We start from the raw sequence: 7,978 nt of genomic DNA on the forward strand, positions 1-7,978 counted from the left end.
TATGCGGATTGTGGCAATACTCTATCCCCAGCTATGTTGCTTGATCCAGACTCCTAGCACGGCGGATAGTAAGAAGACGAAAAACCTCGGACACACACTTTGATGATCCAACAACACGCGATCAACAGGCGATCATGGGAAAAAATAACAATGCATATATATATATATATATATATATATATATTCATAGTTTGACTTTGAAGATGCCGGAAGTTCGCTAGCACACAAAAATACAGAGTTTTTTTGGAGGGGATATTGATATCCCCAACAATCTTCGTTGCTTACTTTACGCTGTCTTACGAGGGTGCGTGAAAAGTGAATCCGACATCACCATCATCACCAACGATATCGTGGCCTCATTGTTCAACGCCGATACTTCGCTGCCGTACAACCCTGATTTATTGGAAAGCCTCATTATGAAGGGAAGAATGAAGACGGACGGGGAAGGGACTCGGTGCTAGCTTACTATAGTCATTCGAAATTTCCTATATCCCTAGACATGCATTCGGGCAATCTGGGTAACAGCTGACAACAAGAACGCCACTGACATTGGTTGTCAGCGTCTTCAACCAGGTCCAATGTGGGGATCACGTGGTCTCCATTCTAGAATGCCACTAGCGCCGACAACACCCAAAATTCTAATAATCTCCATCTTCATCTGCCAGGTCAAGGTACGGCAGTGTAGCCTCCGTATTGAACAGTGATGTCATGCTGTCGATGATGATAATGATAATGATGATGATATAGATGCTACCTCTGCTTCCTCCACTCTGAGTTCGAAATGGAAAAGAACACTCTTCGGCTAACGATGGTTAGGCGCACGCAACACATCACCCTACCGACGCAGTTTCTGGTGCTGGACACATCATTTAATGGAAGTACCCGTCGCACAACCGAAAACTCGCTTCCGAATTGCCTCGTTACGGACACCAACACACACGAGCTATGGTTTTGAGTCAACGATTGTCGAACACCTGAGGGCGTCTAAGTATTGCTGCTCGAACAGGCCAAGTCTCAGCCATACAACACATCAGCCGGCACCTTAGCTTGATACACACGTCCCTTGAGATTCAGGGATACACCACCTTGACGCCATAGGTGTCCGGAATTTGCAAATGCGGTCCGGCCCTTGAGATTCGCGCATTGACCTCATCTGTCTGTTATGTTTCAATAACGCAGCGATCAATGATATGAACAGACTGTGACGATGTTCTACCCACATTCTATGATCTCGACTTCTGGTACAGCGGAAAAGTAAGAAGACAAAGCCTTGGACACAACTCTAATGCCTTGAACAACAGGCACTACCCAGAAAAAGTGTCAATGAGTATATATCCTCAGCTTGACTTTGCAAAATACCGGAAGTTCGTTAGCACTCAAAGATACATAGTTTTTGGGGTAATTGATATCCCAACACCCCTTGTGAAAAGTCAGTTGGTCGAACTGGATACGTTCTGGCTGGCGGCGGCGTCGATGTCCACCGCCTGAAAAGAAGTTGTGGCTTAAGCACTGAGCTGCCGATCACACTCTCTTCTTTCGAAACTGCACCGGCTTTCATCTCAAAAGTATCGGGCAATATGTCCAACGGTACGGTACCTGAACGTACTGGAGTTTCTGGCGTTGTGTTAAAGCGGAGTTGGTTTTGATGCCTGGTTCAGGTGTCTTGACCAACCGACATGTGGTATATCACACTATCTTGCTTGCGCAGGATATGACCATGCATCGTGTCCCGGGCGATAATCACGTACAAGTGCGGACGTTTCCACCTTGAATGAAGCTCCGGCGGCCACATGTATGGAAGTTGACTCAGCAGACTGTGTTGGCAACATGGAAGAATGTACAGTTCTCAACTTATGGCCAACGAGTACCTTTGCCGTGTGTTACAGCATGTCGAGTGCACCTCGGTGGAAATGAACCGCAAACCATTGTTTGAGACGATGGACTCCGGTAAACCATGCTGGCTGAAAATGTTGGATAACGCACGCAACCTACTAGATTTTGAAAGGGACTGAAAGGAAGGACTGACTGGAAGGAATAATTTCTGGCGTCAATCAAAATCAAATGGGAATTGCCACGTATAGGTACTGCACAATCAAATGGACCCGAGACCAAGGCTTCTCAGGTTGAGACCAGGGAACCAGTGATAGATGTGGGAGGTTCTTGGCAGCTTGTTCGCATCGGGAGCAGCGTTTTACAGAATCAATGGTGTGCTGGTCCGTGTGCAGCCAGTAGGCGTAACTGCTAGCTATTGACTTCACGCGGTTTATCCCTCGATGCCCAGATCAGGACTCGATGATGTAAAGATCGAAGAGTCACGACGCGATCTCCAAAAAGTGCGCAATTGTTTACGACCGACAATGCATCTCGGCGATGGGGGAGCTGTCGAAGGCAATCATTTTTGAGGATCAGAGGACAGAAGTGAAATAATTTTCAAGTACTACTGACCTTCTCCGCCCCTTCTATTTCTTTGGCTTTCTGTGTCCACCACACTTAACGCATCAAGTTGTGTTCGGGACGGCTGGGGTGTTTCTTCGAGATTTAAGCAGTGCCACACGCCGATTGAAATCCAAAGGGGAAGCACTCAAATTTATGGAGCGTTTTACATATTTTGGAAGTTGTATTATTTATGACTGATGTGGTACATGAGCCTGCAAGACTTAGGTCGTGTTTTTTAATGCAAATACGTGTTTATCAGGCCAAATGACGGGCTGTCGTGTTTCATGGCTGTGCGGGCTGTCTTGTTTTATGGCTGCGAGACTTGGCCTGTTCAAGCAACGGAACGGAGACGTCTTCTGGTCTTCAATCACCGTTGTCTGAGAACCATAGCTATTGCATGTTGGTGTCAGCGAATCTCTAACCATGCAGTTAAAAAGCGAGTGTTCGGTTGTACAACGAGGACTTCCAGTGAACAGTGTCCGGCATCAAAACCTGCTTTGTTTAGTCCATGCATTGTTCGTGTCGACCCATCGTTTCCCGAAGAGATTTCTGATTCTGTGCCAATTCTGAGTGACGGAAGCTGAGAGGTGGTCAACACTTGATCTGGCAGAGGAGTATGAAAGAGATCGCGAAAAATTTAGGTGCTGTCGGTGTGACTCCCTTTCCAGGATTGAGACCACTTGATGCCCACTGCTCCTGGTTGGAGACACTGCAAGATGTAGCTGCTAATGCTTGTGAACGGTGTCCTTGTTGTCAGTTTCTGTGTATATTGCTTGAAAGCGTGTCTGCATGTGTAGACTGCGGTAGTTTTGCATCAAGTCCGGTTCCGTCTTTTCTTCAAGTAAATCATGGTTGTATGGTAGCGGAGCATCAGTGTTAAGCACTGATGTTATGCTGATGTAGTTATGTTGTGCTGTTGGTGGTGTCGTTTTCTATCCAGGTTTTCTGAGTGAGTGCTGGAGATGTAGGCACTCCAAATGTTTGTAGCAGGCTTAACCAAGGCCTCCCTCCATAATCCATTTCTTCTTTCGATTAGAAGGCTTTATTCAAGTAAATTGACATGGTTGTGTGACAGCGAAGCACAACTGCTCTCATTGGTTTTGCTGTTAATAATGATGATGAAGATGGTCCCGGTTATAATCTGACCATCAGTCAACCAGCTTTAGCAAAGGGGGAGCGGCGGTACAATCGGCTATATGGTTTACTAAGATGTTCGAGTCAAGGTATCTAGTTCGGCCGTACAAAGCAACATGGATTAGTGCATTTGCCCACCGCTTTTACTGTCTTAGATACAATGATCAGTTTTTCGTGTCATGTCCACCGATTATTGGGCTGATACTTTGCACTTTCAAGACACTAAATGCATTCCAAGATATGGTAGCATTCTTCGTTATTTACACGTCGTTTAGTTGGGCGGACTGTGGGCCGAGTAGCACGATACCAGCTACATACTGTCAATCACTAAAGCCCCTCTATGAACGAAGCTCAACGTCAGTGCTGGTGGTCATTGCAGAGATTTCTTGAGGTCAGACGCAGTTTTCCCCTTCCATACTCAAACGTTTATCAGTCGCTGGTGAATAATTGCATATCATTATTGTCATTATTTTCATCATCATCAGAGACATCAACATCAGGGCTGCATGTGATGCTTCACTGTCGTACTACAACAAAGTTTATCTAATTATGTTTAATTCCTCAGAGTGAGAGAAAAATAGCGGATGAAGAAGAAATCCTGGGGCTGGTTTGTCGCAAGCATTCCTAGTTGCCTGCACTTCCATGAGCTCAGTTAAACAAGCTAAAAAGAAACTGGCTGTACGGATGCCTTTGACAGATTATACGCCGTTTCTGTCAATTTTTCCAGCCCAGCGCAGGAGGGGTCACTGACACATCATCCTTGATTGTGTACAGCACCAACAACCCAAACTCTTCTTAGTTACTGGTGCAGTGGGCTGTTTTTTGTTCTCTTAGGTGACGCCACTAAACCCATATTTCTCTAACTTAGTGTGTTTTCCGCAGGTCTTGTACATTTGTGGCGATGGATACCAAGAACCATTCGTAGATCAACGGTTTTAACACCCACGCCCCATCATAGTGAACCTGAAATATATTGTCAAAATAAAAGACTTCTAGCCACGTCCTTTGGTGTTATTCCTCTTTGTTCACAGAACTAATGTACCTATATGTGACTGATCTGAAGAGGATACAAAGAAATCGAATGTCGCACGGTACATGGTGTGTATTTCACTGAACCTGTGACCAACAATCAGTGTCTAGAACTAGTCGGAAGGTCATCAGTTCAACACATTTTCCGTTCACTCGTGCCATCAGTTTTGCTCTTAGTAGTTTGAGATCACATCATCGGCGTGTGTATTTCACTGAACCTGTGACCAACAATCAGTGTCTAGAACTAGTCGGAAGGTCATCAGTTCAACACATTTTCCGTTCACTCGTGCCATCAGTTTTGCTCTTAGTAGTTTGAGATCACCGGCAGCATGACATCAATGTTCAACACCGATGCTTCACTGCCGTACAGCCATGATTTATTTGAAAGCCTTATTGTAGAGAATAGCATAAAGTTGAACGGGTAAAGGTCTCTGTGCTAGCTTACTATAGTCATTCTGAGGTGCCTACACCTACAATCTTGATAGAAACTGACAACAATAGCGCCACTGACGTCGGTTAGCAGCTATATCTTGTAGTGTCTCCAAACAGGCGCAGTGGGGATCACGTGGTCCCCATCCTGGAAGGCGAGTAGTGCCGACAGAGTCAGATCGAGATAATTCAGCGGAAAAATATCGAATCGACTGACCGAAATGTGCGTCACTTGTCCCTAACATTGGCGTTATGATTGATCCTGTTTGTGTGGCAGTACCTCAGTCCCTTTTTCGAATTGTATGACAGTTATGCGTTGACACTGCTTCCGGCAACCAACAATGGTTGTTTCCCTTGATTTGGAAGCTCCCTTTGACAATGGTAGTGTCTATGGAGTAAAGATGCCCCCATAAACTCTTGGACCTCCTTAAGCACTGCACGCCATCTCCAGGGACGCGTGAAGATGTACGGGGACCTCTTGCCTGCACCAAACGGTTTCAGGCAAGACTGCTCTTCTTAACATTTCCTCCTCAACTTCGTCACTGAGACGATTTTGGAGGAATCGCTACCAGCCTCCAGTGCTTGTGTGGTCGAATTGTTTCCAGGGACGAGATGCTCGTTGGTTAGAGAGCGAATTTAGTGACCGGTAAGTCTGTGATTCTAGCCTGACCTCTGCATCTCAGCTTCTCTCTAGACTTCGGCATCCTGGCAGTATCTCAGCTCCCGTGCTTCCTTCTCATGGCATGGCAGTTAGGACAGTCTCTCACAGGTAGCGAACCCGCAGGCCACATAGCACTTCTTGGGTTTGACGCTATCACAATGCAAACACTATTAAACATTCTACACAATTCTGCCTCGGCTTGGCATGCGCTTCAGACCTGCAAGATGCAAAGCGCTACTTCAAGACTGGGTGGGCTCGAACCAGAAACTGAAATGCTTGAGGATGAGTCGATTGAGGTAGTAGAAAATTTTTCCACCTTGACAGCTGTACGAATTCTGATTGTCTCGCAAAAGATAATATTTCCATCCGGATTGGGCAGGCCAGAGCAGCTTTGGGGAATTTTGATTACCCGTGGCGTAGGCGTGATATCATCTTGTCCACCAATGGTCCAGTTTGTAATGTTGCGCTACGCTCCAGAAACCTGGCAGCTGGGCACATAGGGCGCCGAAAGTCGTTAATTGTTCGAGAGCACTGCTCGAGTTTTGTGGAGACGCCGGACCAGTAACACTAAAGTACGTTGAATGGATTTCGGACGAACTGATCACACTCCATGGGTAGTCGTTCTCGATGTCACATTTGCACACTCCATGGGTAGCGTTGGCTTGGTCATGTGCTCTATGTGCCAGTCGACCGACTTCCTCAAACGGTTCTTTTCCCATAACCGTGAGAAGGATAGAGACGAACCAGTGGAGGTAAAACAATGACTTGGCAGCAAATTACGAAAGCCAATACCAGCAAACATAGCTGCGCTGGCCATTGCAGTCTCACTGGCTCGGGACCCCGATGTGGGACACGATGGTTGGAGACATTGTCAGACATGGCTTAGTCGTACCCTCTATTGGGCTCGTTCATCCCAGCAATTGTATTCAATCCATAGCTCTCCCAGTCTCTAATTAAGTCCACCGACAGGGCTGTATTCACGAATCATTTATATTATACACCGCAATATTATACAACCCAATGCACGGCTCCCCGAATCTTCGGCGAACGAAACAGAGGCAGTTGGAACCGCTTTAGCACAATTGGGCTGTTTCTACAGCTGCTACTGCTGATGAATGCTGTTAGACCTCTTAAGGCCACAGCCAGTGACCTATGTTTGTTCACCACTTTTGGGCACGAGATAGCTCAGTGGTTAGAGCGCAGATTCACTGACCGGAAGGTCCTTGGTTCGAACCCGACCTCTGCATCTTGACTTCTTTCTAGACTTGGGTAACCTGACTGTGTCCCATCTCTCGTGCTTCCTTCGGGTGCCATGTCAGCAAGTCACCGAGACGGGTTACAGCGGAATGGATATTTTTTTGAAACATTTCACCATTTTTGACTCTTCGTACATACGGCATCTTTGTGCGCGGCACATGGCTTTGTGTGTTAATTCTTGCCACTGGCCCTCACAACTGATCTTGTATGACAAATACCGTGTGCCTGAAATGTGAGTTTTGATTATGTCCGCGCTAACTGTGCCTTAAGAAAGATTGTTTATACTTTCCTCAGTTGGTGGTATTTACATGTGTGCTCACATGCCAAACAATCTCGTATACACTGGAAATCACTTTCCTTGACCGGAATACTAATAGTGGCACGCCTTCGAATAAAACGTTTCTCGAACTTTTTCCTCATTGTCCTGCTCTACGTTCCACATTTGTTGTTCGCTTTATTATGCCTGTGATTATGCTCTTCAGTAATAAACACCAATAAAGGCTGAGGTATTACTACTCCAGTCAGGCCCACACGACAGCGGCTGAGTAGGAACTGTGCCGTTCCGTCTGACGACCACGAATGTTAGTCGTTCTCGATGTCACATTTACTTTTGACTGCGTTGAACCCGACCTAAAGCTATCACCTTGACGTGGTGGTCGGGCTTCAGTGCTGCAATGATCCCGCGGGCTGCACTGGCTGGGACTTCGTTCCACAAGGGCCAACCATGCCAGGAAGGCCAAAGGGGAGCAAATGCAAATGATGTTAAATAATCTCAGTAATTCTGCATCGCGGTTCGGCATGCGCTTAACACCTGCAAAGTGTAAAGTGCTACTGAACCGATTGAGGTAGTAGACAAATTTGTTCACCTGGGCAGCTGTATCAGTCCCGGTGGTCTGGCGAAAGATGATATTTCCATTCAGATTGGGAAGGCCAGAGCAGCTTTTGCGAACCTACGTCACCTGTGGCGTGGGTGCGACATCAGCTGCTCTGTCAAGGGTCGAGTTTACAATGCTGCGGTGCGCTCCATATTAT

Source organism: Opisthorchis viverrini (assembly GCF_000715545.1).
Source record: "Opisthorchis viverrini unplaced genomic scaffold opera_v5_198, whole genome shotgun sequence".
NCBI lineage: Eukaryota > Metazoa > Platyhelminthes > Trematoda > Opisthorchiida > Opisthorchiidae > Opisthorchis > Opisthorchis viverrini.